Below are 10285 nucleotides of genomic sequence, written 5' to 3' on the forward strand. Positions count from 1 at the left end.
CGACGTCTTCATTATAGAAGACGCTCGCTCTGGGGTAGTAACTCCAGCATTCCTGAAAGCTTTTTCTCTGGTATATTTAGCAATATTTATACCTAGAAATTCGTGTTAGTATGGAATTTCGCCGGGTGACACAGGGCCTCCCTCAGAAATAGATTTTTCCTTTGTCAAAATCCCTTTTTCAACGATAGAATAATATCCTCCTCATGTAAATATATCAAAATAGTGCATATCATCAATTTCACCAAAGACTTATGACCCTCCAAGATCTCTTCAAAATTTCTGCCTATCCCATTCCCTCTTCTTCATCTCCTCTTCCTGGAAATTAACTCTAGACAGCAGTAGCAAATTGCACTGCACTTATTAAAAACAGTAACCTTGATTTCAATCACTTCATGCATAAGTTGTTAACATTAAGCCAGGTCAAAATATCATGAAACAAACATGTCATTTGTTTTAGAAACCTTTAACTACTGTATAATTCTGCCTTTGACCACCAAAGGGTTATAGTATAGCTACAAAGGGAATTTCAACTGGGGGTGCCTGAGCCCCTCCTGGCCACGCATAGCGATGCCACTGCCCCCTTGGCCAGGTCAGGGCACATCATCCTAAGCTAGGTTAGGTAGGTAAGATCTGGTTAGGTCAGGACCTGGCATTATAGGAAAGGTTAATATGTTTATGTATGACATTCATTTTTGTACAACAGGTTAGGTTAGGTTAGGGTCTGTTCAAAAATTACATAACACTGTTTTGGGTAATTTTTTACCCCCTCCCTGCCTTGTCACGCCTCATAATACATGTCCGGTACCCTCCCACCCTTTAAAAATTATGTAACATAAGCTAGTAACCCTCCCCCCAAATTAGTATATTTCCTTTTTTTAATGCAATAATATATTGAAGTCTAGCCTAATACCTGGAAATTATCACCTTTAGGTTTTTCTTAATACTTTGTTATGATATTAAAGAATGACAGATAAATTTGAAATGAAAATATTCTTTTATGCCATTTGCTTAATTTCCTAAGTAATTTAATTGTTAACTCAGAGCAGTCACCTTTGTAGCCAATAAGATGCCAGTTTTTAGTTTGTGATATTATTTGTTATCATAATACACAAAGCAGACTATGCCAAAGTTTAGAAGAGGATTCATTTAACCGTGTGATATTTTTCTAAGCCTTTTTCGAGTGAATATCGGAACTCGAAAAGGGATGAGTTTGTGATATTATTCTATGTCATGTAATACATATAGCAGAAAATGTTGAAGTACAAACATGAGTTGAGATTGTGTTATTTTTTAAACATATGGTTATGCAAAAAAAAAAAAAAAAAAAATTAAATACCTTATTCTCAATATTACTAAAATATAATAAAAGTCTATTGGAGAATCTTTACTCTCTCTCTTTTGTCCTTCTACATTTACATCTTTTCACAAAAAACCAAATGAAAAAAACTTGAAAATGTCATGTAACTTATGGCTGCACCCCCTCCCCCTACTGTCACACTCATAACACTTCACCATATCCCCTCCCCTCCCCCAACAGGTGTTAAATAATTTTTGAACGGTCCCTTAAGTTAAGCTAGGTTGGGTCAGGTTGTAGGTTATGTTAGGTTAGGTTAAGTTAGGTTACTCTTTTCATGTGACCTTATTACCAGCCACCATGAATTATTGAGACTTTTTTTACCTGGATTCGTTTCCATGACCTACAGTCAAAGAATGATAATTTCTCTCTCTCTCTCTCTCTCATAGGTTTAATATCAATTTCCTTCTTTAACCCCATCCACATATAATAGTCCTATTTCATAGACATGAAAATAAACCATACATTGACCAACATTTAACCCTTGCCTTACTCACAACCAACACATAGGCCACCTTCCAATTGTAACCAGCCAGACATGGTTTTCTTGAATTTGGAATTGAATGAATATTTTATTCGTTCTCCTTAATAGATAAAAGTATCCATATAAGTGTATAGTTGATCCGGTTATCCAAAATGGTATATGTAAAATATAAACCAAACTATGGATGCAAAACGCTACAGATACCTGAATCAACAGTAGGACTATTATACACATGTAGATACCGGCTTGGTACATCGTCTTCTTTCAGGTTCCTTGCATTTTTAGGGCAGTATTCAAGTCTCCTCGCTGCTGGGAGAAAGGGAGCTGGGGATTTGGTATGATACATATACACATGTGCTACCGGGGTCTAAGCGATGTCAGGCAGGGCAGCTGATCAAGGCTACGGCCTACCCCAACGCCAAATCAAAGTCCTTCAAAAGAAGGCATCGTGCTTACCCCATGTGAAAAAATGGGAAAAAGCATGTTAAACGAAGAAGAAGAAGAATTTAAGTAAGTCAGGTAAGACTGAGGTTTTTTGCAAATTCATTGGGTTGGAAATGAATGTACCCCTCCGTTATGGCATTTAAAATCACTTCTGTATAGCCTATGTTCACCCACTTTCTCCATGTTTCTGAATCTTTGGGGAAGCGGGAGATGCTGATCTTCTCACCAACCATAAATAGCGGACAACAACATGGCAGTCACGTAACGAAGCCTGAAAACATCAATACTTGTCACAAAAACACCCGTTAATTGCAAGACCGACGAGGACACAGGATTGCCATCATAAAGCCTCAATCAGTGGAGGGGCTATCTCCCTGCTGCGCGTTGGATCTCGGGCGGCCATATTGAAAGGTCTCGGTCCAGCTCATAGTACTATACTTGATTACTATTATTATATTTATTATTATCATTTTTATTTTTTACTATTATTGTTATCTTATTACTATTAATATTCTTTTTACTATTGTTATTATTATTATTACTGTTGCTGTTATTATTATCACTTGACCCAATTTCACAGAGAAAAATTACCTTACAAAATTAGGTTGGCCTAAGCACTCCAACCATTGTGGTCAAGGCCTAAGCATCCACTCTTGGATCTAAGCAGTTTTTAGCACAAATGGTTCCTGTAAATTACAGGACTTTCTTTGCATGCAGTCACTAAACACTAACTAAACAGCGCTGCACAATCACTAAACACTAATATTCACAATACACTTACACTCGCTAAGCACTCACACTTACTATACATTCACTCACTAAGCACACACTTAATATAGGCTACACTCACACTCAATAACACTAAACACTCACTGAATATTCAACATTCACCAGGCACTCACTATAAACTAAACGCTCACTAAACACTCATAAAACACTAAACGCTCACTAAATACCCACTGTACCCCAAACACTCAGTAAACATTCACTTAATCCTAAACAGTCATTAAAATATTAAACACTCACTACGCATTCACCGGTATTATTTTACAATAGTTCCAACTCATTCTATAATAATTATAGTATTATAGATGCATTTTGCATAAAAAATAATTAAACTTTGTCTCTGAACACTTTTTTGGGGAAATTCACCATATTCGAGATATGAATGTTTATATAATTCCCATCCTCGAAAAAAAATTCTAAGTGTTTTGTTTACTTTAACACGGACACAGTTTGTGCTCTGATGCGAATTTGTTTTTGTTTAGAACTGCACTGTGGTTCTGATGCGAATTTTTCCCCCCTTAAAATTGCATTGTGGGTAGTTACATGTTGTCTAGGAGTCACGTGACCTTGTGAAAATCTTACAGGTGTCAGACATTTTCGCTTGTCATTTGGTTGAAGTCTGGCATAGTGTGAGGTTATGTCCAGTCTGTGTTCATCTTATTTTCGCTTAATTCATGATTTCTTTGAAAATGAAACACGATGCATTGATTTTTAAAGACAACATGGAGTGTTACCTGGGTCAATGTCCAGAACAACTCCGCGGTGAGATATAAGAAAATAGGTCACGCTATATTTTCACTATATAAAATAATAAAACTTTGTCTCTGAACACTTTTTGAGGAGATTCACCATATCCGAGATATTAATGATTATCTAATCGGCATCCTCGAAATCTTACTGGAGTTAGTTCGAAAATGAGGTTTTTTACTGTAATGTTTCTCAGAAAGAGTGTAATGTTTCTCAGAAAAACTAGTTCCCCATCGAATGATTTTCGATTTTTGACTTATAAGGTTAGACAATACCTGTCCCCCAACCCCCTCCAAGGCTAATATGGCAAAATTGTGGGTGTTTCCTCATCATAAGAAGTGGCCTAAAACGCTTTAAATATGAAAAATATTACATTTTACTTTTAATTTTGGTACTTTATGCATGCGGAGTTGTTCTGGACATTAACCGTTACCTGCAGCAGTACAGTTCAGTTTTACACCAATTTTTACTTGAAGCTGCTAAATTATGTCCACCTTTAAGTGACATTCAGCCAACATCACCACCTAGGGAATCATTTTCTGATGACGACGACAATGATGAGCCACAACCATCGTGTTGTGGATATAACCCATCAAAACGTTTGTGTTCATCCAAGTAAGGTAAATTTACAATTGTTTTTAAAATAATATTGTAACATGATTTACCTTCTGTAATCCCTGTACTGGCGCGCAGCGCAACATTACCTCCTGCCAGTATATACGTGCCTGCCAAGAATCCTTGGTGAATGTCCAGAAGAACTCCGCATGCATAAAGTACCAAAATTAAAAGTAAAATGTAATATTTTTCATATTTAAAGCGTTTTAGGCCACTTCTTATGATGAGGAAACACCCACAATTTTGCCATATTAGCTATGGAGGGGGTTGGGGGACAGGTATTTCTAACCTTACAAGTCAAAAATCGAAAATCATTCGACGGGGAACTAGTTTTTCTGAGAAACATTACAGTAAAAAACTTCATTTTCGAAGTAACTCCAGTAAGATTTCGAGGATGCCGATTAGATAATCATTAATATCTCGGATATGGTGAATCTCCTCAAAAAGTGTTCAGAGACAAAGTTTTATTATTTTATACTGTGAAAATTATAGTGTGACCTATTTTCTTATATCTCACCGCGGAGTTGTTCTGGACATTGACCGGATCCTTATAAATGCGGATGAGGCGCGAAGCGCCATTCCGCCGCCCCCTTGCGGTTAAGGGATGTTAGGCTACATTACACTAGCCTACGTTGCCTGACTATGGTATGCTATGATTTACCTAATTTTATTCATTAATTCAAATGCTGTTTTGCGTCCATGGTGATTTACCCCACCCAAGACCCCCCCATTCCCAAAGGGTCCCTAACCTTGTTGGATGTAGTAGAGGCGTATAGGCTAGTAACTCGAGAACAACTCATTTCCCCCCACGTATTACTATCACAACCATTCAGAACACATTGAAACACACATGAAAATACATAATTACTTTAGAAAAATGGACAGGACAGATTCCGTGAGAAAAAAACTCGATACTCGGCCAGCGTACAGGGTAGGGATCGGTAGGAAGGACAAGCCGGTTAGGCGTCGATTGTCCGGCTGGAATGGAGGTGCAGAGCTCTCTCTCTCTCTCTCATTCTTTATCGAGGTTCGTGGAGGATTTTCAACGTCAGCAATTGTGAATAATTCTTTAAACTGGAAGCTAATCGATAATTATTCCTCTTTGATATAATATAACGCTCACGAATGGCGAGGAACGCGAAGCTTTTCTTGTAACGGAGTTGTCTAGTTCCCGTCACTAATAATTCTCTTACGATACTGAAGCTTCGCTTGAGCCGGCAGAGTTGCCAACTCAAATTTTCAAATGTCGCTAGGCTCCCCCCTCAATTCAAATTCAAAACATTTATTGACGCAAAATTACATTAGAATGTCGCTAAATTCTTATCAAATGTCGCTAGACAAGATGATCTCTCCCTTCCGTTCCCATCTTATTTTTTTTCTCATTATTATAGACAACTGCAGCCTATAATAATCGCATAACAAAATTAAATATCAAGTACTCTGCCTCAATATGTTAATATAATAACTTTTTTTTACGTTTGAAATTCACTGTACTGGTATAGAGATGTGATACTGCTAAATATGTAAAATGCAGCGTGAACATTTATTATTTTCCGAAAAAAGCATTTCATTATATATGATATTGATGTGTGTGTGTGTGTGTGTGGAGAGAGACACACACACATATATACTGTATATATATACATGCACCGTATTTGTGTATGTATATTATAATAAATAAAGTTGGAACTCATATACTGAGTGACGCCGTGCGGCCCGAGCGGGCTGTGAATGAAGTGAGAATTGCTTGCCAAACGACAGGTATTTGACATGTTCAAAACGTAACTGTTCTCGCCATACAGAATGAAACTAAGATTCATGTGTGTGATGAAATCTATGCAATTTTATATTTATTTTTATCAAAACATCTAACAAATACAAAACTCTCTAGAATTGTCGCTAGATATTTCTAAATATCTCTGGATTTTTGCTATGTCGCTAACTGCTGAAGAAAGTCGCTAGTTAGAAACTAATATCTCTAGATCTAGCGACAAAGTCGCTAATGAGCGCACTGCCCAGAAGGTGGCTGGTCAGATGTATATACACCGATAGTTGATTTCATGACGTGGTCTGGGTACTCCGTGGCACGTTGAGACATTGCCCTACGATGGTATGTTCAAATGGACCAGTCCTGATGTTACCATGGCACATCGATTGCACGCATCGACGATATATTCCGGGTTCCAGTTAGTTGGTAAAGCACTGGAGCTTCTTGGTGCCACTGAGACTGTGCCTCGCATTGGTAACCACCAGGCTAAGGGAGTATTAGATAAGAGAGAGAGAGAGAATGCTATGTTATAAATTCGGTCTGACCATCAACATCACCAGTATGGTTTGTCATTTCCATAAAACCTCATCTCCTTGGCTAACTCTCGAATTCATTCTCACAGATTTTGTGTATGTATCTTCCGTTCTACTTTTGTATATACTCATAAACACACACACGTACGCTACACATATTATATATTATATTATATATATATATATATATATATATATATATATATATATATATACATACATACATACACATATATGTATGCACGTAGTGCGTGACGGAATACGACTGGTTGTATCAAAATGTCAAACGTATGTATATATTTTTCTACTTAGTATTCTTAGCCTCTTTATTTTGTGCATTTTTTGAATGCGTACCTTATCTGAGAGCCCAATATTCCCAAGGGAAGAATATGGTGAACATTCTCCTTGGAAGTGCATAGTCTCGATTCCACGTCAACGAGAACTGAATTCCAAGGCCATTCTTTGGCAGTTGAATGGTATGGAATGGTAAAGCGCTGGAAGTTGCCTCTCGCAAAGCTGGAATCGAGACACTTCTCCAAAGAGAATTTACTTCAAATTTTTATTTTCGGATGTAGGACCTCAGGTAAGGGGAAAACCAGCACGAGATGAAAAACGAAAACTAAAACATGCTTTGGAATTCCCTCAGGAACTAAGAGAGAGAGAGAGCAACTCGTAACTGAGTTAGTACGTTGTAAGAGAAATTTACAGGAAAACTCACAAGGATAATAAGATTAATAACGTTTTGAATGCCTCTGCGCTTTCCGGCACTCTCCAAGGGCCGAAAGGAGGAGAGGATGAGAGAGAGAGAGAGAGGGACGGGGGGGAGAGAGACAAAATATGTTCTACCAGCCACAGCACATTCTTGAGAGGATGTCCATTCTTCCCGGGAATCAGATAAGCGTATCTAATGACAACAACAACATTTTGAATTTCGTTATATCTTTCCCTTCGGGTCTCCGTTACGCTCCTGAACACAGACACAGACACACACTTCTTTCGGTGTCGAGTAGGCGAGGTTTGGACCTCCTCCAGAAAGAGCTGCGTCATGCCGGAGCAAGTGGCTCGGCTAGACCCGCCCCAGAGCAGAGTGGGGCTGATTGAGTAGCCATTCTCAATCTGCCTTGTGTGTGTCAGCTCTTCAAATTATGGTTTACTTTGGGGGTTAGTGTTTTTAAACATTCTGCTAATTCTGAGGGTCATCTTTTCAGGCGTGGTTTATTGAGTTAAATTTTCAGTTCGTGGTTAATTTTATGATTAAATTTTCAAAAATGGTTTGTTTTGTAGACCAACTTTTCGAAATAGCTCATTTTGTTAGTGGCCTTTTCAAGCCAGGCCTCTAAAAAGAACAGTTTATTTTGAGGATCAGCTCTGATACTTTTAGAAACATTAATGAAAGGAAGACTATGAAACTGCTATATGAGAATATCTGCAGAAGCATTAGAATGAATGAAACGACCTAAATTCCAGGAGGCATTAGTAAAAAGTAAAATATATATATATATATATATATATATATATATATATATATATATATATATATATGTGTGTGTGTGTGTGTGTGTGTGTGTATGTATATACTGACTACAGCCCACGGTAGCTAGCTGAACGCCAAATACATGCTACCATTACTTGCTTAAGCCAACGGAGCCGCATCTGCTTCATTGATCCGTATCCAGGGTGGTTCCTCCTGCCCCAAGGATCGAATCCGGGATTCAAAGCTTGGCAAGCGCCATTGTAATAAATGGAGAGAGAGAGAGAGAAAGTATATCATAGTTTAACTACACCACTGAGCTGATTAACAGCTGGCCCGAAGGATTAGACTTATTTTACTTGACTGAGAACCAGCTGGTCACCTAGCAACGGGACCTACAGCTTATTGTGGAATCCGAACCACATTATGACGAGAAATGAATTTCTATCACCAGAAATAAATTCCCCTAATTCCTCTAATTCTGCATTGCCAGCCGGAGACTCGAACGCTGGGCCAACAGCGTGCTAGCCGAGAGTTCTAGCCACCCCTACAATGAAGAACTGTGGAGAGAGAGACTCTAAGTGAAAATCCTTTTTTCTTTCAAGCACGCGACTTCTCACCAAAATGGGTTTTCCTACTAAGAAAATAAAAACCCAATCAACGAATGAAACAAAAGAAGGCATGGCGAGAATAAGCGTGTTCCATGACAGCGCAATTCAACGAGATAATATGTGATTTCCTCCCCACTCACAAAGACTAATGTTTCTAACATTCGGTCATTAAGAACCCAATTGAAGTTAATAACCAGTCATTGGATGACAATGGATAAAAACGGGAGATAGAAAAAGTCCTGTCACCTAATTGTGAAAGTGGATGGACAAGTATCATTTTTCGAGATGTTATTGTATGTTTGCCACGTTCTCTTTCCCCTCTGGAAAGACTTTTAACAAAAAGCTGCACTGGAAATTCTCTCTCTCTCTCTCTAGCGTATATATATGCGTGTGTGTGCGTATATGTATGTATGTATGTATGTATGTATGTAAAGGAGTGTTTCAGGGGTCCTTGTTACACAAAACGTTAATGGAAAAGTCGGCTACGCCTAGCTCCCCCGCCGCCCCTCTCTCTCTCCTCTCTCTCTCTCTCTCTCTCTCTCTCTCTCTCTCTCTGTGAGTGTGCGCGCGTCAGTGCGGAATCTTCTAGACAAGATGCTATAGTGAAAAAGTCTGCTGCGTGTCACGAGACTGACATTACGTTCGTTTCCCATTTACTCTTCACAGTTTATCAAGAACTTCCTTTGCCGAATGAACTGAAGTTCTTCACTCAACTTTTTCATTCTCATTCGCAATGGAGAAAGTCGAGGTATTTTCCTTTTGTTATCTTTCGTAGAGATCTGAAATCATCATGGAATATAATGCCCCAAAAAAATCAATCTTAACCTTCTTGTTCGTAAAGATATCCGGAGATCTGAACCATCATATTTACAAATATATGATTCCATCTTGATGTAATTTTGGGAGATGAGTCACAATATCATAACATAAATATGTAGTAACCTGGGTATGTTTACAAAACTAGTGATTTACCAACTGCCCACGTCACAGGGGTAGGCTATTGCCTTAACCCGCGGTATAGCACTGTTCCTATGTGGCATTGGGCAAAACTACAAGTGTATGTAAGTGTACATGAGAGGAGGGCTATTGAAATCAAAATCCCTCCTTGATAAAAATCGGCAATTGATTAAAATCTTACAATTACAACGCATGATCATCGCCATACTATGCCTGGGATATATAGGTAATTAAAGTACATGGTAAGAAAGAGTTTCAAAGTATGGTTTTTGCTTGGTCGTCTTTTTAATGGAGGTACCTTAATGGAATATTTGTATTGGCTGATTATTCCTTGATGTTTCTCTTCGTTGCCTACCTTATTCAGTGTAAATTATTCTGCCCCCGGGGAGTCTAGTTACGGTAACCAAGGGTGCGCCCCCTGATGATGGACCTCTTGCAACGTTACGTCAACCCGTACGGAGATGGAGCAGAATTGCAGCCAGGAATATTAATAGAGGAGAGAAAATCGCCTAGTT

General features: G+C 38.4%; 1 long non-coding RNA gene across 1 annotated transcript in view; it reads right to left on the reverse strand.

Annotated features, from left to right (window-relative positions):
- The window catches only part of LOC136827425 (uncharacterized), a 332974-nt gene extending 327364 nt beyond the window's left edge, over positions 1 to 5610 (reverse strand). The window contains exon 1 of the long non-coding RNA XR_010849807.1: positions 5359 to 5610. This is a non-coding gene — a long non-coding RNA (uncharacterized lncRNA). The remainder of the gene's footprint in view (positions 1 to 5358) is intronic.
- Between the last annotated feature and the right edge of the window lie 4675 nt (positions 5611 to 10285).

This window comes from Macrobrachium rosenbergii, chromosome 3 (assembly GCF_040412425.1).
Source record: "Macrobrachium rosenbergii isolate ZJJX-2024 chromosome 3, ASM4041242v1, whole genome shotgun sequence".
Taxonomy (NCBI): domain Eukaryota; kingdom Metazoa; phylum Arthropoda; class Malacostraca; order Decapoda; family Palaemonidae; genus Macrobrachium; species Macrobrachium rosenbergii.